The sequence below is a fragment of the Gossypium hirsutum genome, chromosome D13, assembly GCF_007990345.1.
Source record: "Gossypium hirsutum isolate 1008001.06 chromosome D13, Gossypium_hirsutum_v2.1, whole genome shotgun sequence".
In the NCBI taxonomy this organism is placed as follows: domain Eukaryota; kingdom Viridiplantae; phylum Streptophyta; class Magnoliopsida; order Malvales; family Malvaceae; genus Gossypium; species Gossypium hirsutum.
In genome coordinates, this window is record NC_053449.1 from 7,963,296 (window position 1) to 7,988,232 (window position 24,937).

A 24,937-nucleotide genomic window follows, 5' to 3' on the forward strand; every position below is an offset into this window, starting at 1 on the left:
AATTATACTTTCCTCCTAAATTAACATTAAAATTAATAGTTTAGTAATTTATATGCAACAAATTAGTTCGAAATTTATGTTATTGTAAAGGGCAAGGACTAAATTAAATTAAAAGAACTATCTTCTCAATTTCATAGAGGGATGGAATTCATTTTTAAACATCTATTTTTATTCTTTTCCCAAAAGTAGACCAAATATATATTATGAAATGCAAGAAATCGTAATCCAAATATATGAAATTATAATATAAGTTCTTATAAAATTGAGAAGTCTATACTTTTTATATAAAGGAATGCTTTTATCTATAAAATTAAAGCAATCCTTTTATGACACGTGCCCAAAACTCCAAAGAGACAGACAAAGCAATCCTTTTATGACATCTGTCAAATTAAGGTATTTTATTGTAAATTTGAAACGTAAAGTAACAATGCGAAAACATAAACACTATATATTTGATAAATTCAAAAGTAATGTAATCGACCTTAAGCGTTCATAACTCAAATTCCTAAAGATGTTGGTGGATTTACAAATAAAGGTCCTTAATATTTTCTTAAACCTCTCAACTGTCTAACTGTTGAAAAAGGTTAAACAAAGAATATGGAACTGGGAAATTGCCAGCTTAACAATATCAGTATTTGAAAAAACCTTGCTGAGGGTCGGACCCCATGTCAGGGTTCTCTCCTGACTCTAACGAAAGCCTGAATGCTTGAAGAGGCAGAGTACCTCGACGGGTACCTAATAAGGCGAACCATGCACGTTGTGCATGATTGGGTTCGACCCCGACCCTCAACAAACCTTGTCTAAAACTATTTTCAGCTTTTGAAATATATATGATTGTAAGGTAACGGAAGAAAGGGAGAATATACATGGGAATGAAAGCAAAAACCTTGGCAAGCAAGAATTTACAATGCGCAGGAATGCGGCACAAGAAATCACTATCTTTGCGACTTCCCTGCAGAGTGCAAGTATACCGACAGTGACACAACACTGAAATAACAAGAGAAACATGAGTTCTTACCACATAGAGACATAATTGAAGTTTGCCATGCATGAGAAATATCATTATCTGTATGGGTATTAAAATGTGGTTGGAGATAACTTACATGGCACCAAGGAAGAAAGCAAGGGTAAGATTTAAAGCCAAAAAGAAACACCGAAACAATGGCTGTGAGAAACATTGCAACCGAAGCAGAATACAGGGTTTTTTACAATAATATTATAAAAAAAATAAAAATTAACTAAAATATTATAACTTTTTTTATTTACCAAAATATATAAATTTTTTTATTTACCAAAATATATATAAAAAAACCTGCAAAAAAAAATCAGATCGATGTGACAATTAACTAGTCACGCCAATGGTATTGGCGGCACCAATGGTGCCAATGCCATTGGCGGCACCAATGGTGCCATACTAATTGGCGGCACCACTCGTATTATAAATACGACCTCTGTCCAGCTGAAGAGAGAAAAATCAAAAGAAAAAAAAGAAGAAGAAGAGTTGGCGCGGAAAAGAAGAGAAAAAGAGGAGAAAAAGGAGGTATTTTTTTAAAAATAACTGATTATATTGTTGTTATTATTTTGTATATTTTGTAATATTTTTTGTTTTAGTTTAGTTATTAAGATTAATAAAACTCAAAATAATAGTATTAGTTAGTATTATTATTATTATTATTATTGTTGTTGTTGTTGTTGTTGTTAGTATTAAGATGTTATTAATGTATTAAGATGTAACTTAGTAATATTATTGTTAGCAGAAAACTAGTATTATTATTATGGTTACTTATTATTTTTATTTACGAAAATAAACTAGTTAGTAAAAAACTAGTATTATTATTATAGTTAGTTAGTTATTATTTTTAGTAAAATTAATAATTTTAGTGTGTATTATTTTGAGTATAAAATTATTAATATTATTTTGAGTATAAAATTAATAATTTTAGTGTGTAATATTTTGTGTATTATTTTGAGTATAAAATTTTTTTAAGTAATTCAGTTACTGTTCGAGATTTTTTATGAGATTTTGTTTTTTTTTATTTGATAGATTAAATATTGAAGATGGATGCTAAGTTTCTTATATGCGTTTATTTCGATGGAGTCATATTGACAACAAGTGTTGGATGTGTATTTGAATGTCGGCAACAAATAGCAATGAGATTTAATAGAAATGTATCGTTCGATGAAATGAATGCAAGGATTAATGCAAAAATCCATAGACGTTGTGGGAGAAGGATACCAAAAATTTTCTACAAGTTTCCAGTTTCGACAAATCCGGTCAAATTCGTCGAAATGGAACTTGTAGACGACGAAGACGTGGAGACAATGGTCGATCTCTACTGTGGGAATGGGAGTGAGAAAAATGCACCGATTCACTTATTTGCTGAGTTAGTCGGTATGGAGCAAAATGCATTTGATGAAGAAGACGGGGCTGAAGAACCGCGGATGGTGGCTCCAATACCATACGTTGATAGTGAATCAACTATGGGTGGGATCGGTATCGACCTGAATATTACAACCGATGTTGACATGGTTGGTGGTGAAGAAGAAGGTGCCGGCGAAGAAGAAGGTGGTGGCAATAATTGGGATGAAGAGGTCGATAGTGACGCTGATCCCGATGTGGATGATGTACCTGATGATATTGACGCTGAAGATGTCAACAATGATGAAGGCATTAACGCTTCTTCGGTCGGGGAGCATATGCGGCGTATTGTGATGGGTTTTTTACAAGAATATTATAAAAAAATAAAAATTTACCAAAATATTATCTTTTTTTATTTACCAAAATATATAAATTTTTTTTATTTACCAAAATATATAAAAAAATAAAAAAAAATCTGCAAAAAAAAATCAGATCGATGTGACAATTAACTGGTCACGCCAATGGGATTGGCGGCACCAAAGGTGCCAAAACCATTGGCGGCACCAGTTAATAATAGGGGGGTCGGTGGTGGGGGGCAGAAGGAGAGGGAAAGAAAGAAAGAAAGAGAGAAAGAAAGGAAGAAAGGAGAGGGAAGAAAGAAAAAGAAGGAAAGAAAGGGAAAGGAGAAGAGAAAAAAAGAAAGAAAGAAGAAGAAGAGAAGGAAAAGAGAAGAAAAAAGAAAGAAAGAAGGAAAGAAAAGGAAAAGGTAATTTTATTTATAAATTTAATTTTTTTGTAATATTTGTGTATTTAAAATTTATGTTATTTCATTATAGTTATTTTATTATTTTATTTAGCATATATATTTTATGAAATATGTTTAGAAAGAAAAAATAATAGTATGTACATTGTATGTTGATTAGGGATTTTTTCTGAAATTTATTTAGGAATTTGAAATTAAAATTTTAGGAAAATAGCATTAAAAGTAAAATGACAAAGAAGTATGTTTAAGAAAACATAAAATACGAAAAGAAAAAACGGGAATTGTATATTTATCGAAAATAATAAAATGCGAAAAAAAATGCGAAAAATGCACACGTAATAGATTTCAAACATAATAAATTGAAATAATGTAAAATTATAAAATAAAAAATTACGATATTTTAAAAAAAAATAAAATACGGATAAAAAATACGAAGAAATGGCTGAAGTAAGAGTGTATTACTTTTTTTAAAAACATCAATAATATAATTTATACAAATAAGTGAAACAAAATGTACTGAAATAATATAAAATTATAAAATACGAAAATAATATAGTTTTATTGAAAGTAATAAAAATCGGAAAAATAATAATACGACCAAAGGGCAGGGGAAAGGGTTTATTGCGGCTTTTATTACTTTGGTCCCCTGCCCTTTGGTCGTATTATTATTTTTCGATTTTTATTACTTTCAATAAAACTATATTATTTTCGTATTTTATAATTTTATATTATTTCAGTACATTTTGTTTCACTTATTTGTATAAATTATATTATTGATGTTTTTAAAAAAAGTAATACACTCTTAATTCGGTCATTTCTTCATATTTTTTATCCGTATTTTATTTTTTTAAAATATCGTAATTTTTTATTTTATAATTTTACATTATTTCAATTTATTATGTTTGAAATCTATTACATGTGCATTTTCGCATTTTTTCCGCATTTTATTATTTTCGATAAATATACAATTCCCGTTTTTTCTTTTCGTATTTTATGTTTTCTTAAACATACTTCTTTGTCATTTTACTTTTAATGCTATTTTCCTAAAATTTTAATTTCAAATTCCTAAATAAATTTCATAAAAAAATCCCTAATCAACATACAATGTACATACTATTATTTTTTCTTTCTAAACATATTTCATAAAATATATATGCTAAATAAAATAATAAAATAACTGTTGACACCATTTTTTTGAAAAACGGGGTCGACTTGGATAAAAACGAAAATGGGAGTCGCCACCGATCTTTTTTGATGAGGTGTGATCGGGTCACCGAAAAGTGGTTGTTTTTAATAAACGATTTAATTTTTATTAAAACAACGATTTTGGTCTACGAAATTCAAAAAAATGAGTTCGGGAGTCGGTTACGCACGAGGAAGGATTAGCACCCTCGATACGCCCAAAATTGGTACCTAGTTGATTACTTAATGTCTTGGTGTCGAAAATTAAAAAACCCGAAAAGAATTTAAAAATACGATCCCTCTTTATATTGTTGATTTAAAAATGCTTTAATTAAATAAAAAAATAGAAAATGCCTCATTATCTCGAAGTGACAAGAGGCCACACCCAGTAAGTTAGGGCCTGACATCTCATACTTCGAGAGTAAGTTTGCATTTCACTTTTTATTTAAACCTCATTTATTTTAATTTTAAAAGGATATTCGGTTACTTAGAATCAACGAGAAAAAAAAAATCGAAACCCAGTAAGTTAGGGCACGACTTCTCGAATTTCTAAATACGAAATATTGCCTTCGTTATCGAAAGTTTAAAAGGGTATTTGGCCATTTGGTCGAACGAGAAATCGAAACCCAGCACGTTAGGGCACGTTTTCTCGAATTTCCCAAACGCGAAATATTGCCTTAATTTAAAACTTTTCCTTTTCGAATAATTGCGAGTACAATACTCGAACGGGATGCATTTGTTTTGGGAGTAAAACAAAATAGATTATATCGAATAAAAATGTTGAAACATTCACGATGCAATAGCATGAAATAAAATATAATAGTGCACACGGGATAATAATATAGGAATACAATACTGATGTAAGTGAATGCCCATGATATGAAAGCGAATAAACGAATAAACGTACACGTAATGGCAATAATCTCACAACATTCATCATTTAAAAATAACATCAATAAATAAAGACTAATGAATTAAACAATAATTTAAATAAGGCATAAAACAAACTAAAATCAAATAAAAATGTAAAAAATAAAATAAAATAAAATGATGGTGATTGAGAATATATATATAAAACAAATTTAAAAAGGATGATATATATAAATAAAACAAACGATGTACATATATGTATAAGTATAACATAATATAAGAAAAGAAAAATCTAAAAAATAAAAAAATAATAAAGCATTTTAAAATAAATATGTTGCATTTAAAAAGGTGTTCAAAACCATTTTTAAATAATAAAACACGAATCTGGACTGAAATGAACGCGGGTAAAACAACCAGGGACTAATCCTGGAATTATTCCTGAAGTCCCATGCGCAGCGTTTCAATTGGACTGAAATGAATCAACAGTGAAAACTTTGGGGTCAAATTAAAAAGCTTAAAAAGATAAAAGGATTGCATTGAAGACAGGTAACCAAAACTAAAGGATCCGCAACGCAAATAGCCCATTCGGCCTTGAGAACGTGCGGATCCTCTGCTTAACCGGGTCGGGTCTTTGGGTTAAAGACGAAACGGCGTCGTTTTGGCCATGGTGCTAAGGCCCAAAACTACGTCGTTTTACACCCAAAATAAATACTCTAAAAAACAAAACAAAAATCAGTTTAAACCCACTCTAAAAAAAATCAGAGAGCTTTCAAACTCTCTCTAACAGCCTCGAATCTGGCCACATGGGGCCACCGTCTGCGCCGCCATGGCTCCACCATAGGCGGTGGCTGGAGCGACGTGGGGATCGGATTTTCAACCCGATTTAATGACCATTTGAAGGCCGAACCTTCTAGGCTCAAGAGCCGAAAGAAGAGAACCCCCCAACACCCCTTCGGGGTCCGATTTCAGTGACCAAACACGGCCACCGGCGATGGGATTTACGGCGAATAGGTCTGGCCTTCTTCCCCTCTTCTTTCTATTTATTATTTATTGTTAAAATTATTTGTAAAAGAGATGAACAAAACAAAAAATAATAAGAATAAGAATAAAAAGAAAACAGCAAACAGAAAATAAAAAAGAAGAAAAGAAAACGATCAGATTTTTAACTTATAAAATCTGTGTTCTCATTTTGATTAATTTATGTGTTCGTTTACACAGAAAGTCCCCCCCCATTTTTTTCTTATTCTTTACCTTGGCAGACTCTTAGGCTTCACCGGCGCATAATACGCCTCCACCACCGTCGCGGTTTCAGCCAGACCACAAGGATCTGTCGACCATCAGGCCGGAGGAGCCAACGTCGACTAAATCGACACCAAAAATAGTAAATAAACTCCTCTTTTAGATTTGTCAAGTAGATTCGAAATAAGGTAAGAAAAAAATAAGAACACAAAAAAAACGAAAACCTTGAAATCGCTGTTTTTCCTATTTTTGTTGCTTTGTAATGTTCTCTTTTTCTTGTTATAAATATGCAGCAAGTAAAGATCAAGAAGAAAAAGAAAAAAAACTAGAACCCAAAAAAATCAAAAAGAAAAATTGATCTGAAAATCCTTCAAACCCTTTTTTTTTCTCTCTATGTAATCTCCCCCCTCTAAAAATACAATCGATTCTCTCTCTCTCTCCCTTGCTGTGATCGATTTTTGGCTTTTTAAAGCCGATCTATAAGACATTCCTTTCCTATTTTTTTGTTTTCGTTCTTTTGTTTATTCTTTTCCCCATTCCTTGCATGCTTCCTTTTGCTGTTGTTTTTGTCTCTGTTGCAGGTGTCAGACGCATGGGTGGCTGGTGATAGGCGAGCAGTGGCGGTGGGCGTGCGATGAAGGTGCCTGGTGGCTGGGGGTGGCAGACGAGGAGGCCACCCGAGGCATGCGGCTCCTAGGGTTTCTTTTACTCATTTCTGCTGAAAATGTTAATGTTGTTTGGGCTAGGTTTTTAATTTTTGGGCCCATTTGTGATTGGGTTATTATTTTTACTAGGCCAGCAAATTTGGGCTTCTACAGCTGCCCCTTCTTTGCTCGTTTTCGTGTAACGAGAACAGAGCAAAGACTAAGAAGGACCAAATTTGTCTGGTCTCGCCGAGGCTTGGCTTCTTTGGGTACTGCTCCAATCCACTGCGTCTTATTATTTTGATCCTCTTTACGGCATCTTTAGAGAGATATGACTCCAATCTACTCTGCTACGATTCCATGGGAATGAGATTTGTGTTTTTAGTCTGCTCCACTACTACTTAGGGAGATAAGACTGGATGTGATCTGCTCCACTACTGCTTAGGGAGATAAGATCTGTGCTCTTCACTCTATTCCACTGTTGCCTAGGGAGATAGAACTACCAGCTTCAATGTACTCCACCGTAATCAGTGGGAGGTAAAATCTGCCATCTTCGATCTGCTTCGCTGCCAAATACAGGAATGCAAGATCTGCAATCTTCACTCTATTCCACTGTTGCCCAGGGAGATAGAACTACTGGCTTTAATGTACTCCACCGTAATCAGGGAGGTAAAATCCGCCATCTTCGACCTGCTCCACTATTGCTTAGGGAGATAAGATCTGTAATCTTCGATCTATTCCACTGTTGCCCAGGAAGATAGAACTATCGGCTTCAATGTACTCCACTGTAGTCACAGAGAGGTAAAATCTGCCATCTTCGATCTACTTCGCTGCCAAATACAGGAAGGCAAGATCTGCAATCTTCAATCTATTCCACTGCCAAATACAGGGAGATAGAGTTATCAGCTTCAATGTACTCCACTGTAGTCAAGGAGGTAAAATCCGCCATCTTCGACCTGCTTCGCTGCCAAATACAGGAAGGCAAGATCTGCAATCTTCAATCTATTCCACTGCCAAATACAGGGAGATAGAGTTATCGGCTTCAATGTACTCCACTGTAGTCAAGGAGGTAAAATCTGCCATCTTCGATCTGCTTCGCTGCCAAATACAGGAAGGCAAGATCTGCAATCTTCAATCTATTCCACTGCCAAATACAGGGAGATAGAGTTATCGGCTTCAATGTACTCCACTGTAGTCAGGGAGGTAAAATCCGCCATCTTCGACCTGCTTCGCTGCCAAATACAGGAAGGCAAGATCTGCAATCTTCAATCTATTCCACTGCCAAATACAGGGAGATAGAGTTATCGGCTTCAATGTACTCCACTGTAGTCAGGGAGGTAAAATCTGCCATCTTCGATCTGCTTCGCTGCCAAATACAGGAAGGCAAGATCTGTAATCTTCAATCTATTCCACTGCCAAATACAGGGAGATAGAGTTATCGGCTTCAATGTACTCCACTGTAGTCAGGGAGGTAAAATCCGCCATCTTCGACCTGCTTCGCTGCCAAATACAGGAAGGCAAGATCTGCAATCTTCAATCTATTCCACTGCCAAATACAGGGAGATAGAGTTATCGGCTTCAATGTACTCCACTGTAGTCAGGGAGGTAAAATCTGCCATCTTCGATCTGCTTCGCTGCCAAATACAGGAAGGCAAGATCTGCAATCTTCAATCTATTCCACTGCCAAATACAGGGAGATAGAGTTATCGGCTTCAATGTACTCCACTGTAGTCAGGGAGGTAAAATCCGCCATCTTCGACCTGCTTCGCTGCCAAATACAGGAAGGCAAGATCTGCAATCTTCAATCTATTCCACTGCCAAATACAGGGAGATAGAGTTATCGGCTTCAATGTACTCCACTGTAGTCAGGGAGGTAAAATCTGCCATCTTCGATCTGCTTCGCTGTCAAATACAGGAAGGCAAGATCTGTAATCTTCAATCTATTCCACTGCCAAATACAGGGAGATAGAGTTATCGGCTTCAATGTACTCCACTGTAGTCAGGGAGGTAAAATCCGCCATCTTCGACCTGCTTCGCTGCCAAATACAGGAAGGCAAGATCTGCAATCTTCAATCTATTCCACTGCCAAATACAGGGAGATAGAGTTATCGGCTTCAATGTACTCCACTGTAGTCAGGGAGGTAAAATCTGCCATCTTCGATCTGCTTCGCTGCCAAATACAGGAAGGCAAGATCTGTAATCTTCAATCTATTCCACTGCCAAATACGGGGAGATAGAATTATCGGCTTCAATGTACTCCACTGTAGTCAAGGAGGTAAAATCCGCCATCTTCGAGCTGCTTCGCTGCCAAATACAGGAAGGCAAGATCTGCAATCTTCAATCTATTCCACTGCCAAATACAGGGAGATAGAGTTATCGGCTTCAATGTACTCCACTGTAGTCAGGGAGGTAAAATCTGCCATCTTTGATCTGCTTCGCTGCCAAATACAGGAAGGCAAGATCTGCAATCTTCAATCTATTCCACTGCCAAATACAGGGAGATAGAATTATCGGCTTCAATGTACTCCACTGTAGTCAGGGAGGTAAAATCTGCCATCTTCGATCTTTTTCGCTGCCAAATACAGGAAGGCAAGATCTGCAATCTTCGATCTACTTCACGCCAAATACATGAAGATAAGATCTACTTTCTTCGATCTACTTCGCCACCAGTATGGGAAGACAAGATCTGCATCGTCAATCCACTTCCTACCAATATAGGAAGACCGGATCTGCTACCTTCGATCTACTTCACGCCAATACATGAAGACAAGATCTGCTTTCTGCAATCTACTTCACCACTAATATGGGAAGACAAGATCTGCATCTTCGATCCACTTCCTACCAATATAGGAAGATAGGATCTGCTACCTTCGATCTACTTCACGCCAATACATGAAGACAAGATCTGCTTTCTTCGATCTACTTCTCCACCAATATGGGAAGACAAGATCTGTATCTTTGATCCACTTCCTACCAATATAGGAAGATAGGATCTGCTACCTTCGATCTACTTCACGCCAATACATGAAGACAAGATTTGCTTTCTGCAATCTACTTCGCCACCAATATGGGAAGACAAGATCTGCATCTTCGATCCCCTTCCTACCAATATAGGAAGATAGGATCTGCTACCTTCGATCTACTTCGCCACCAATATGGGAAGACAAGATCTGTATCTTTGATCCACTTCCTACCAATATAGGAAGATAGGACCTATTTACGCCTAGTGTTTAGGATGACATGATCAGAATGAATCAAATGCTCCTAACTAGATGTGTATGTATTATATTTGTAGAATGTCATGAGAATGATCCATTTTTAATGCTTAGGTTGTCATTCCTCATTGTTCATCAAGGTTCTATCACTGATGCCTTCTTGTTCAGCCAGTTTGACAGAAAACCCAAAGAAATAGACGCTATTTAGACTATCATTTCTCAAATGTTTCTAACCCTTAGGTTTGGTTAGTTCTAAACAATAGTCCTGTTTCAGGTCCTCGTATTATTTAGAAACTTTCAGAGTAATATGCAGAACTCCTTCTGCGTGTGTATTGCCAGTCCATTAATCGTTATTTCAATGAAAAATGCTTGAAAAAGATTATCAAAATGGACAAAATAAAATTTTGTTGAGAGCAAAGCTCTAAACAAACAAATCAATCAAGATAGCAAATTTTGCTGAGATACGAGATGAATAAGATGGAAAATATTATCACAATGGATAAGATGAAAATTTGTTGAGAGCAAAACTCTAAATGAACACATTAATCAGGATAGCAAATTTTGCTAGAATACAAAATGAGAATAAATTAATCAAGATGATGTATGAACAAAATGGGAATAGGTGCCCCAGATATCGTAGCATGAGCTTCTCTGCCCCAAACTTCTTAAGGACCCTTTTGAACTTGATATATGTTTAGAAGTCCTAGAAGGCTTTGTTGATGCCCCAAGATGTAGCATCTTTCCTTCTTGTTAATTCGGAGAAGACAAAACTACTCTATGCCTCATCTTTGATCGAAAATTTGAATTGCCCATTCTTGGGTTTTCAATTCAAAACCCCTTTGGTCTCAAGGCGCCCTTTGCGGGTTTTCACCTTGGCCTCTCCTTTTTCTTTTTCTTTTTTTATTTTCTTTTTTCATTTTTTCATTTTTCTTTTCGTTTTTTTTTCAAGTGAAGTATTTATTTCTTGAATCAGAATTCTCGAGATTAGGTAGGTTCTTGCCATCCATCCTGTCAATATTAACGCTTTTTCAGATAAGGCCTTCCACATAAGGTCCTTTCCAGTTCGGCATCCATTTTCTTCTGAAGTCCTTTTGTATGGCAAGAATATTCTTCGATATCAGGTCTCTGGGGAGAACTTTTTGGTGAGCTCGCGTATTTTATTTTTGGTACTTTTGACCAAGACGGATAACCTTGAATCTTTCATCTTCAATCAAATTTAACTGATCATATCGGGTTTGGATTTGCTTCATCCAGATTCAGCTCTGACAAGACTTGAAGGAAAGGAATATCAACTTCGATGGGTAAAACTGTCCCTATTCCATATGCCAATGAGAAATGAGTTGTCCTGGTAGAGTTTTTTTTGTTTTTGCTTTTGTTTTTTATTTGGTTTTTATTTGTTCTTTTTTTTTGGCCTCCACTAAACTGTTCATTTTGAGGGCAACATGGTGTTAATCTTGAACAAACTGCAAACTTCTGATGTCGTGCCGTTGTTCAAATTCAATGCATTGTCTAATATGATCCTTTTTGGCATTCCATATCGACATATGATTCTTCAAGAAATTTGCCGAGTGTCGACTTTATGATATTGGCATATGAAACAACCTCTACCCACTTGATGAAGTAATCGACGAACACAAAGATAGATCGATGACCGCTAGAAGCTTTTGGTGAGGTCGGCCCAAATAACATCCATGCCCTTCATAGAGAAAGTCCATGGAAAATTCATAACATGAAGAGATAAAGGAATCACATAAATCTTGTCTCCGTAAATTTGGCACTTGTGGCGTTTCTTGGTATAACTGGTGCAATCCCCTTCCATGGTGGGCCAGCAGTACCCAAATCTCATGATTTGCTTGGCCATTGCAAAACCATTAGCACGTGTTCCTCGTCCAAGATCTTCTTAACCTCAAGAGCATCCACTTGTCTAAAAACATCTTTGAATTCTTAGAGTAACTCAATGACGTCTCGCTTTGTCTCTGCAGTGATACAGGCTCTAATCTTCACCTTTTTCTCTTCTCCTAAGCTCACAATTCCCCACTGAATTTTTTTTTGTAAGGTTGGATCTATTTTTCGACTTGCCTTACCATCCTTAACAAATCAGGAGATAAACTACAGTCTTGATCATCTTCGAAGTCTTGAGGATCCTCTAGACACATATCTTGCTTGAAAGAAAGTTTTGAGTCAATAGCAGTGTCGCTCATATCATTGATATCTGGAAACCTATTCTAGGGACGAAGGAAGTCTCAAAGAGCTAACGAATCAAAGGGTAATTACCTGGTGGTATGAGTATGAATGAATTGGAAGGAACAAAAGAATATTTGCCAAAACAAGACACAAAGATGCATTTCGTTGAAATAAAGAATAGTGGACATGTGCCTTTTCACAAAAGGATTTTCTATTGCTCCCAGGCTTAGAACAATAAGAGCGTTCCAAATATTACTCTGAAATGGTCCTAAAAATTACAAGAATCTCCTCCACGGTCCAGTTGTTTAAAACGCCTCTAGAGATGTAGAAACAAATTCAAGATAGGTTTTTTCATTTTTAGTTCTTTTTCAAAGGCATACACATCTTCACCTTTCGAACCATCGATATATTCAAAGAATTCCAATCCATCTAGTTTTGTACTAGAGTTCTAAACTCGACGTACTTTTGGATTTTAGGAAATTTATCGTATGCAATGAAATGTAATGTTGATGCATGAACGCGTATTTTTGGATTTTAGGAAATTTATTGTATGTAATAAAATGTAATGTTAATGCATGAACGCGTATTTTTGGATTTTAGGAAATTTATTGTATGTAATGAAATGTAATGTTAATGAATGAAGAGATACGTGCAATGAAATGTAATGTAGATGTATGAATGCAAAAAGAGACATTGATTCTTAATTCAATTCTATTAGAACAACTTTACTAGAAAACAAATCTCTTTACATAAAGCGGATACATATACGGCTTTGCCCTCATATGCGGAGACATTCGATCATTTTCTTCGTTCGAGCGTTAAGATAAGTCTCACGAACTCTTCAAAAGGGACGTATCTTATATCTCCTTTTTACTCAATCCGGGCCATGACTCGTTGCTCACTAAACCTCATGGTGCTCGTTGGCTTCTCTTTTAAGAAAGTTCAGCGGCTCTCGAATAATCCTTGTCACATTAAATTCTCGGGCCACGGAGCAATGGTTGTGTGGTCCTCCATTAAACTATCATCCTTCTCTTATCACGTTTTCTTGGACCACATTCGGACAACCGTATTATTATCCACTTTATCAAGAAACCCATTTCCTTATGACAAGCTCTCTATTTAACAACTGAACGTGAATCAACACCTCTTTTTACGATGAAAATGCAATGCAATCATAACAAAAAGAAAACATGTTAGTACAAAGCAAAAGCAAGCAAGAATAAATAGAACACCTATTTGGGTGAATACTAGGGGTTCGAAGTGGTTCTACCTAGGGTGGGCTCCTAAGGTTCACTACATGGGGTTTGGTTCTAAAGTAAGGGTACCTAAACCAGCAGATTCCTCGATCCTCACCCATTATAGGCTCATATGGACCGAGTTCAGTTCAGGGGAATACATTTCCCTATAGCCATGCGGAGATGAAAATCTCACGAAGACATAGGTACGGATGTATCCCGGAAGCGATTCACTATCCCATGCGGAGGTGAAAACCTCACGAAGGCGTAGTTTCTCACTCCCACTTAAAAGGGTATGACCAGCGGTCATGCAATGCAATGTGCAGAGGTATAAAATAAAATACAGAACACAAAAAAAATATAACTCAAAACAAAAGAGATGCAATGAGAGGATCGTAAATTTAAATCGAATTTTCCACTTTCAACAAAAAGACAAGAAATAATCAACACGTGGCTTGACTCTCTTATTTTCCCCAGTGGAGTCGCCAAGCTGTTGACACCATTTTTTTGAAAAACGGGGTCGACTTGGATAAAAACGAAAATGGGAGTCGCCACCGATCTTTTTTGATGAGGTGTGATCGGGTCACCGAAAAGTGGTTGTTTTTAATAAACGATTTAATTTTTATTAAAACAACGATTTTGGTCTACGAAATTCAAAAAAATGAGTTCGGGAGTCGGTTACGCACGAGGAAGGATTAGCACCCTCGATACGCCCAAAATTGGTACCTAGTTGATTACTTAATGTCTTGGTGTCGAAAATTAAAAAACCCGAAAAGAATTTAAAAATACGATCCCTCTTTATATTGTTGATTTAAAAATGCTTTAATTAAATAAAAAAATAGAAAATGCCTCATTATCTCGAAGTGACAAGAGGCCACACCCAGTAAGTTAGGGCCTGACATCTCATACTTCGAGAGTAAGTTTGCATTTCACTTTTTATTTAAACCTCATTTATTTTAATTTTAAAAGGATATTCGGTTACTTAGAATCAACGAGAAAAAAAAATCGAAACCCAGTAAGTTAGGGCACGACTTCTCGAATTTCTAAATACGAAATATTGCCTTCGTTATCGAAAGTTTAAAAGGGTATTTGGCCATTTGGTCGAACGAGAAATCGAAACCCAGCACGTTAGGGCACGTTTTCTCGAATTTCCCAAACGCGAAATATTGCCTTAATTTAAAACTTTTCCTTTTCGAATAATTGCGAGTACAATACTCGAACGGGATGCATTTGTTTTGGGAGTAAAACAAAATAGATTATATCGAATAAAAATGTTGAAACATTCACGATGCAATAGCATGAAATAAAATATAATAGTGCACACGGGATAATAATATAGGAATACAATACTGATGTAAGTGAATGCCCATGATATGAAAGCGAATAAACGAATAAACGTACACGTAATGGCAATAATCTCACAACATTCATCATTTAAAAATAACATCAATAAATAAAGACTAATGAATTAAACAATAATTTAAATAAGGCATAAAACAAACTAAAATCAAATAAAAATGTAAAAAATAAAATAAAATAAAATGATGGTGATTGAGAATATATATATAAAACAAATTTAAAAAGGATGATATATATAAATAAAACAAACGATGTACATATATGTATAAGTATAACATAATATAAGAAAAGAAAAATCTAAAAATAAAAAAATAATAAAGCATTTTAAAATAAATATGTTGCATTTAAAAAGGTGTTCAAAACCATTTTTAAATAATAAAACACGAATCTGGACTGAAATGAACGCGGGTAAAACAACCAGGGACTAATCCTGGAATTATTCCTGAAGTCCCATGCGCAGCGTTTCAATTGGACTGAAATGAATCAACAGTGAAAACTTTGGGGTCAAATTAAAAAGCTTAAAAAGATAAAAGGATTGCATTGAAGACAGGTAACCAAAACTAAAGGATCCGCAACGCAAATAGCCCATTCGGCCTTGAGAACGTGCGGATCCTCTGCTTAACCGGGTCGGGTCTTTGGGTTAAAGACGAAACGGCGTCGTTTTGGCCATGGTGCTAAGGCCCAAAACTACGTCGTTTTACACCCAAAATAAATACTCTAAAAAACAAAACAAAAATCAGTTTAAACCCACTCTTAAAAAAAATCAGAGAGCTTTCAAACTCTCTCTAACAGCCTCGAATCTGGCCACATGGGGCCACCGTCTGCGCCGCCATGGCTCCACCATAGGCGGTGGCTGGAGCGACGTGGGGATCGGATTTTCAACCCGATTTAATGACCATTTGAAGGCCGAACCTTCTAGGCTCAAGAGCCGAAAGAAGAGAACCCCCCAACACCCCTTCGGGGTCCGATTTCAGTGACCAAACACGGCCACCGGCGATGGGATTTACGGCGAACAGGTCTGGCCTTCTTCCCCTCTTCTTTCTATTTATTATTTATTGTTAAAATTATTTGTAAAAGAGATGAACAAAACAAAAATAATAAGAATAAGAATAAAAAGAAAACAGCAAACAGAAAATAAAAAAGAAGAAAAGAAAACGATCAGATTTTTAACTTATAAAATTTGTGTTCTCATTTTGATTAATTTATGTGTTCGTTTACACAGAAAGTCCCCCCCCATTTTTTTCTTATTCTTTACCTTGGCAGACTCTTAGGCTTCACCGGCGCATAATACGCCTCCACCACCGTCGCGGTTTCAGCCAGACCACAAGGATCTGTCGACCATCAGGCCGGAGGAGCCAACGTCGACTAAATCGACACCAAAAATAGTAAATAAACTCCTCTTTTAGATTTGTCAAGTAGATTCGAAATAAGGTAAGAAAAAATAAGAACACAAAAAAAACGAAAACCTTGAAATCGCTGTTTTTCCTATTTTTGTTGCTTTGTAATGTTCTCTTTTTCTTGTTATAAATATGCAGCAAGTAAAGATCAAGAAGAAAAAGAAAAAAACTAGAACCCAAAAAATCAAAAAGAAAAATTTATCTGAAAATCCTTCAAACCCTTTTTTTTTCTCTCTATGTAATCTCCCCCCTCTAAAAATACAATCGATTCTCTCTCTCGCTCCCTTGCTGTGATCGATTTTTGGCTTTTTAAAGCCGATCTATAAGACATTCCTTTCCTATTTTTTGTTTTCGTTCTTTTGTTTATTCTTTTCCCCATTCCTTGCATGCTTCCTTTTGCTGTTGTTTTTGTCTCTGTTGCAGGTGTCAGACGCATGGGTGGCTGGTGATAGGCGAGCAGTGGCGGTGGGCGTGCGATGAAGGTGCCTGGTGGCTGGGGGTGGCAGACGAGGAGGCCACCCGAGGCATGCGGCTCCTAGGGTTTCTTTTACTCATTTCTGCTGAAAATGTTAATGTTGTTTGGGCTAGGTTTTTAATTTTTGGGCCCATTTGTGATTGGGTTATTATTTTTACTAGGCCAGCAAATTTGGGCTTCTACAATAACTATAATGAAATAACATAAATTTTAAATACACAAATATTACAAAAAAATTAAATTTATAAATAAAATTACCTTTTCCTTTTCTTTCCTTCTTTCTTTCTTTTTTCTTCTCTTTTCCTTCTCTTCTTCTTCTTTCTTTCTTTTTTTCTCTTCTCCTTTCCCTTTCTTTCCTTCTTTTTCTTTCTTCCCTCTCCTTTCTTCCTTTCTTTCTCTCTTTCTTTCTTTCTTTCCCTCTCCTTCTGCCCCCACCACCGACCCCCCTATTATTAACTGGTGCCGCCAATGGTTTTGGCACCTTTGGTGCCGCCAATCCCATTGGCGTGACCAGTTAATTGTCACACCGATCTGATTTTTTTTACAGGTTTTTTTTATATATTTTGGTAAATAAAAAAATTTATATATTTTGGTAAATAAAAAAAGTTATAATATTTTAGTAAATTTTTATTTTTTTATAATATTCTTGTAAAAAACCCTAGAATACACCTGCGCAACATTGGAGGTATCTCATTACAAGGAAGTTAACTCATTTCTTAGCTTCAATTGCTCGCTAGCAGGCATCTAATATCATCAGCTACAGATGATTCTTAAATTATTATTAAGCCGCAAAAGACTTTATCGGTAGGGGTGAGCATTCGATCGAATCGAATCGAAAATTTTCGAGTTAATCGAGTTTTCGAATCTCATTTTATCATCCTAACTTTATTTAAAGTTTTCTCGAATCGAGTCGAGTGAGATGGAATTCGAATCGAATCGAATATATTTGTTTGAGTTAAATTTTAAAAAATAATTTCGGGTCCTTGTAACCACTGTCACCCATCGTAATAAAATTTGTCCACCTTAATCAAATTTTTTATTAACTTTCATCACCTCATAATTTATATATTAATTTTTTATATATTGGTTAACTTCTTTGCTTGCTTAGTTGTTTTAATTATCTTCAGATTCTTGTCACTATGTATTTTGGAATTAAAAAATATATTAAATGTAAAAATATGATTTTTTAATAAAAGTTATTTTAAAAATAAAATGTGAAATTGATACCAATATAAAATTTTAACATGAATATTTTATGGCATAATTAATACTTCAATTTTAATATAAATATTCAATATGACTAAACAATTCAATAATATAAATAATATAAAATGTGAAATTTAATTTAATAATATAAATAGTAGATATAAATAAAATTAATACTATTTATGTTTAGTGAATTTTTTTTGGATAATTTTGATTTTTTATTTGAGGGTAAAGGGTGAGAAGTAAAAGTTTAAGGGGAAATAAAAAGTTTTGGAGAACAAAAGTTTGAGGGAAAGTAAATAGGGGGAGTAAAATTTTGGAGGGAAAATATTAAAAAAAAATTGGAGGGGGAAGGGTTTGGGGTAGATGGGAGGTGGGATGAGAAGGGAATATAAGTTTTAGGGGAAAAGTGGGAGGGAGTAAAAATTTTGGGAGAAAATAAAAGGTTTTGAGGGTTTTTAGGAGTAAAATTTTGAGAAAAAATAAATGGGAGAGTAAAATTTTGATGGGAAATGGATTTTGGGTAGATTGGGGGGTTGGGAGGGGAGGAGAGTAAAAGTTTTGGGGGGAAAGTGGGAAGGAGTAAAAGTTTTGAGGGAAAAGTAAAAAGGTTAAGGAGTTTGGGGTAAAAATGTAAAATATTATAGTTTGATATTCGAGTTATTCGAATTCGAAAACTCAACTCGATTCGAACTCGAAATTTGAAAAAAAATTCGAGTTGATTCGAATAACTCGAATAACTTGATTCGTTTAACTCGAAATTTGAATTTTTTTTCGATTTTTTCGAGTCGAATCGAGTTTTGCTCACCCCTATTTATCGGGATCAAAGGTAACTTGTAAATAGTACAATCAACTCATTTTAAATAAAGCAAGCACCTTATTGATAGGTTCCAGCATCAATAAAACTGCCAGTTATATATAACGTAACCAGCAGAATAAACAAGTAAATCCATTCATCTTGAGGAAGGACCAGCAATTTCTTTCATTGTTGATTAAATTACATATGTATGTCCATGCAAATGTATGAACATTACTTTTTTGGACAACCATGACAGGGCTAACTCACAAGATTCTAACAATCAGAAAGGCGAATGTAAAAGCGGACAAATGAATACAACAATTACAGATAAATTTTGCAATCAAAACATACCTTCACAAATTTGTCTGCATATTTCATTACCATAGACACTGCAATGCCACTGCAAATGGAACAAATACATAAGCATATTTCACGAAAGCACAAGGAAACTAACAAGTCCATACTTAGCTGGTACCTGACTGGAACAAGGAAAAGGATGTCTAAAAAATATAAGCTATCATTGCAAAAAGAATATATACTTATGGTATAAATGTCAGAGATCCTTATTATTTCTGGCTGTAGTTTAGCTATAGCAGTGACGATTGACGTGAAGAGTTAGTTTGCGGAACTTCAGATGGTTAAGGATCATGAGAGTGGTAATGATCGAGTAATGGCTTTGTAGCTCATTGCATTTCGAAACATGCTATTCTGACAGTTAAAAATTTTATGTTGGTCTAAGAAATTCTCTACAGTTCATAATTATTCTCCAATAACAAACTTTAATTCCTCATAACTACCAGGAAAAAATAGTAAGATCTTCTTAAATGCAACTTCTATGACAAAACAATGAATGGAGTCAGCAGCTAGTTACCGGCAAACAGATCAAGTCAGAAAGGAGAATGTAAATACCTGAGTGCATGGTTAAGGATCATGAGAGTGGTAATGATTGAGTATCCATGGAAGAAACCCCTGAGCAAATGAAACATAGTTCAAAAGTTTAAATAATTGATAAAATTGTCTCGGATTATAAATTTATTAAGATAGAACACTATTTTAAAGTGATAAATAGAGGATTCTTCATCTTGTAAGACAAATAGATGCATTTATAAGTAATGAGTCGTATCTATGTTCCATAGACATACATACATGACATGCAAAGTCAATGATAATTTCTAAGATAGATACCAGAAACAAATTAAGAGGCTCAGATTACTTGTTCATGGCAGCATCGAAATCTTGTATCAGTATTACTACAGCATTGAAGGCCATTCCAAAGATATACAACCAGAAATTCTGCACATTTATATTCCTTGATGTGCGCTTCTTAATTATAGCCTGGTAGCAGAGAAAGGAAATAAACAACATGAATGCCTATAACAGTTAAGGATTTTACTAGTTGCACTCTGCAGAAGTTCAGTGTGCATTTTAATTGAATCAATACTTTTTCAGAGATCAAGTAGAATTATAAACCAAATAAATTCAATAGGACCATATCAGGCAACAACAGTTAAACATCTCAACAGTAAATAATATTCTAAACATGTTGCAGCTAAAAAAGAAAGAAAAGAAAATTGCAATGAGTATCTCAAAAAATTAACCTCGGTGTACACTCCTGCAAATCCACTCAAAAGGGCCATCACCTGCAAAGTATAAAGATATCAATTATAAAAAATTTGAACTTTGAAGTGATAAATCAATTTATTTTTCTCCATCACTGGACTAAAAGAACTTTCCACTTTTTTTGCAACTTACAATGGCCATTATCCAACCTTGCAAAGGTGTTTGAAGAACGTGGTCAGAACTGCAAAAATTAATGCCACTTAGTAAAGCGTAGCTGAATGATAAATTTAGCATAAAACTCATAACATTCCAAATTAAGAAAAGCAGCCCCCATCTTCATTGAGCCGAATGGCATGTAATTGAGATATCGAATGCCATTTCAAATATGGGACTTATAACCATATAAAACAGACAGCTTGAAATTCTTAAATAGTTCTCTCTCAATTTTAGAAATTTACCAAGACGCAATAGACACATCCATCGCTTAAACAAAGGCAATCTCCAATGTCAACAAGTTTGTATCAAGTAACAAGCATGTAATCGAAGAAGATCTATGGATCCATCCAATCAAGGGAATAATTAGGAAGGTTCTATCACTCTTACCGAGAGTTTAGCTGTGCTGTGGTGCAGCCAGCACATAGAAGAATGAAAGCTGCCCACTGAATCTCACTTAGCTCCGGTGAGATTAAAAACAGCGGTGGCGGTGAGATTAGTTACTGTAGCGGTGAGATTAGATACTGTAGCGGTGAGATTAGAAACAATGGTGGAGTGTGTGTTTGGATTGAAATGCAGCTGTAGCGGTGAGGTGAGAATCAAAAATGACTATTAAGTACATCAGATTAGAATTGATATATAATAAATTTTTTTAAAATTATTTTACTTTTTTAAAATTATTAAAATATGTGAATTTATAAATTCATTTAATAAAATATTAAAATGTATCTTCCAATATTTTAATGAATTATATAATCACTTTAAATTATTTATTAGATAAAATGATAATTATTTTTAATTTTTTATAGTTAAATATTTTTTTATAACAATGATAAATATTATTTTCACAAACAGTAACATTATACTTTGATCAAAATTTGAAGTATCTAAATGGATGATTTTTAATGAAAAAAATATAGTGACATAAGACATAACAAGTTTCATTATTACTAGAAATTAGGTTATGATACAAAATGTTTTTACAAATATGGATTCATTAAACTAGTTGCAATGGTTTCCCTTAATATCGTGATTTTAAGGTCACTTTCTCTGTTAGAAGAACTCGATTCACTTCTATCAAAATGGCCTGAAGAGATTGGCATGTTGGGTATATTCTCAAATTGTCGAAAATCCTCATCATTTGACCAAGCATGTCTTCGAATGTAATTATGCAAAACCATTGTTGCAATAACTATTAAAACTTGCTTGTTAAATGAATAACTTGAAATATTTCTTAATATTGGCCATTTTTTTCCACACTCCAAATGTTCGTTCAATCACAGAGCGTAACAAAGAATGTGCATGATTAAAGATTTCTTTTTTTCTAGATACTTGATGATTACCTCGACGAAAATCAGGTAAATGATATTGTTCCCCCTATATGGATTTAGAAAACCTGCCATTTGTGGATATCCTGAATCCACAAGATAATATTTTTCTACAAAAAAGTAAAACATAATATCAAGTTTAAAAATAAATTAAAAATTTTAATATTTTTTCATGTAAAAATTAATTAAAAAATTAAAGTTCAACTTGGTGGAGGGTGTGGAAACTTTAACTCTTGTTTTCTAAGTGCTTGCAAAAAAATTCTACTATCATGTATTGTTCCTTCCCAACCAGGAAATGCAAAAATAAAGCACATGTTGAAGTCACAAACTGCCATAATATTTTGAGTTGGTTCACCTTTCCGTCCGATATAAGGTATTTGACAAGAAGGTGAAATGCATGCTTTTATGTGTGTTCCATCTATGACCCCAATACAATCCTTTAAAATAAATACAAGTAATGAGATAAAAGTTAGAAATAATTTACATTTTAAAAATATACAGATTGTGTAAATTTTACCTTAAAGTGAGGCCAATATCTTGTATCATGTCGAATATGGTTCGGTACTTCCTCGTATTGACCTTCAGTGGGTTTAATCGTGTCTATTCCCATTCGTGCAAATATATGCAACATATCAGTAAAAATTTGACTAACAGTTTCCCCAGATCGTTGAAATCGCTCTGTTGCATTTGAATTTGATCCTCTATTTCCAAGAATGTACAATGATAATGCTAACTTCTCCATCGCCGATACTTTCTCATTCTTTAAGCGATAATTTGTTTGCAAATCATGCAACAAGCTGTGAAATATATTTTTTGGCATCCTAAAACTATTCATGCAACGATCATCGTGCCCATTTAATACTTTGTCCACCCACATTTGACCTGTATAATTTGAATCCATACGCGGTTGCATAGTGAAATAAGTTTCATGGTGTACCAATACACTGCTTAACACATATTCTTCCTCTTCATGATAATTGTTGTGCTCAACTTGGGTAATAATTGTGGCTATTCTTCGTTGAACTTCTTCACTTAATTCAGAGGTATCATAATTCATATCAAAACTATTATACATATTGTTAAATTCATCCATAACCTGAAAAAGTAATCAAATGAAAATAAATTAATATTTCGTGACATTCTATACAACACAGAAACTTGATTAAAAGCATAGCATAAAAATACCAAACATAAAAAGCATCATACATTAGTTTTACATATAAAAAAGTAGTATAGTTATATTACAATAATAATTCTAAGGAGCTTATGGTGGAGGTGGTTGATGGTATGGTTGGAAGGGAAATGAGGATGTTGCTACCAAGGATGAAAATGATGCAATTGGATTTTGTTCAGCATACTTACGTCAAAGCCACCAAACCCTATCATCTGGATCTAAGTTCAAAAACACTTCTCGTTTTATGGGTATTTGGAACATTTTGGTGGCAAAATAGTACAGTTCATCTTTTTTTAGAATTTCATCTCCCAAAGCACGCAAAGCATCCATTGCATTTGAAATAGTATATTGAGAGTGAGGAAAAATAATTTCATTCACTAACTTCCTTGGACTAGCCGTACTCTCACACAATTTCTCAATCTGAGTAGTTAATGTATTTCTTGATGATTTTCTACTTGAACTTGAGTTTTTTCTTTACCATGTACAGCCCCAAGTGTTTGCTTTCTTCGATTAGGAATTTCATGAGAAGGGTTTGATGGTACCTCATCAGGAGGAATACCTTCATTCTCGTTACTATGTTCATCTGAATCACCAAATCCCTCATTAGGTGCATCATCTCCCATAGGAACCCCACTTGGAAGAACACCAGACGAAGGTGCCCATGCGTTCTCTCCAGTGGCTACAATGCCAGCAAACATTTGCCGCATTAACTCATTCAAGCATGGTTCAATTCCTTTCTTCTTAAATCCTTTAAAATCAGGATTTTCCTACATAACATGTTAAATGTTAAATGTTATACTAAGATTTTTATAATTGTAAAATATTAATTTCAATAAACTTTATGCATTAAAATAATGATAAAATTTACACTAACCTGTATTTTTGCAGCCCATCATTCTTCGGTAGCATCGACCATCTTTTTAGATGGACACCATCCAATACCTGTAGATTCCTTAAGCAACTCCCTCCATAACCTCCACTCCTTTTTTTAATGTATCCCACTTATTTTTCAATTGAGGTTTTCCATATTTTTTTGTGTGTTTTTGCTTGAAAAAGAGCAATGACATTTTCCCATCCTTTTGAGTTTAGATGAGTTGTTGGTCTATTACCAGCATTGACTTCATTCAAGCAAAGCTCACAAAATATCAACGTCAGCTCATCATCCCAAACAGTTTTTGTTGCTAAGGTACTATCTCCCTCCACAAACCATCTGTCGAAACCGTTTTTTTGAAATTTGAAAAATGGGTATCGATTTTGAAAATGGAAATGGGAGTCGCCACCGATCCTTTATTGAGGTGTGATCGGCTCACCTTGAAAATAATTTTGGTCTGCGAAATTTGAGAAAACAAGTTCGAGAGTCAGTTACGCACGAGGAAGGGTTAGCACCCTCGTGACACCCAAAATTGGTTCCGGATTGATTGTTTAATGTCTTAATGTCGAAATTTTGAAAAGATTTTTAAATACGATCCTTTTATTTTGAATAAAATGAATTAGACGATGAGATCCACTTATTTCAAAGAAATAAATCGTCACACTCATTAAGTTAGAGTGCAACATTTTAAATCCTTAAAATTGAGTTTATCTCTCGTCTTTTAAAACCTATGCATCTTGAGGAGGATGTCCGATTATCTGGGTCAAATGAGAAAATCAAAACCCCGTACGTTACGGTTCGATTTCACAAAATTCCTAAATATCGAACATTACCTTAAAATCCTCGTCTCGAGAAAATAATACG

At 34.6% G+C, this 24,937-nt stretch overlaps 1 pseudogene; it reads right to left on the reverse strand.

Annotated features, from left to right (window-relative positions):
* Positions 1-935: 935 nt before the first annotated feature.
* Positions 936-23,909, reverse strand: LOC107919632 (CMP-sialic acid transporter 2-like; annotated as a pseudogene).
* Between the last annotated feature and the right edge of the window lie 1,028 nt (positions 23,910-24,937).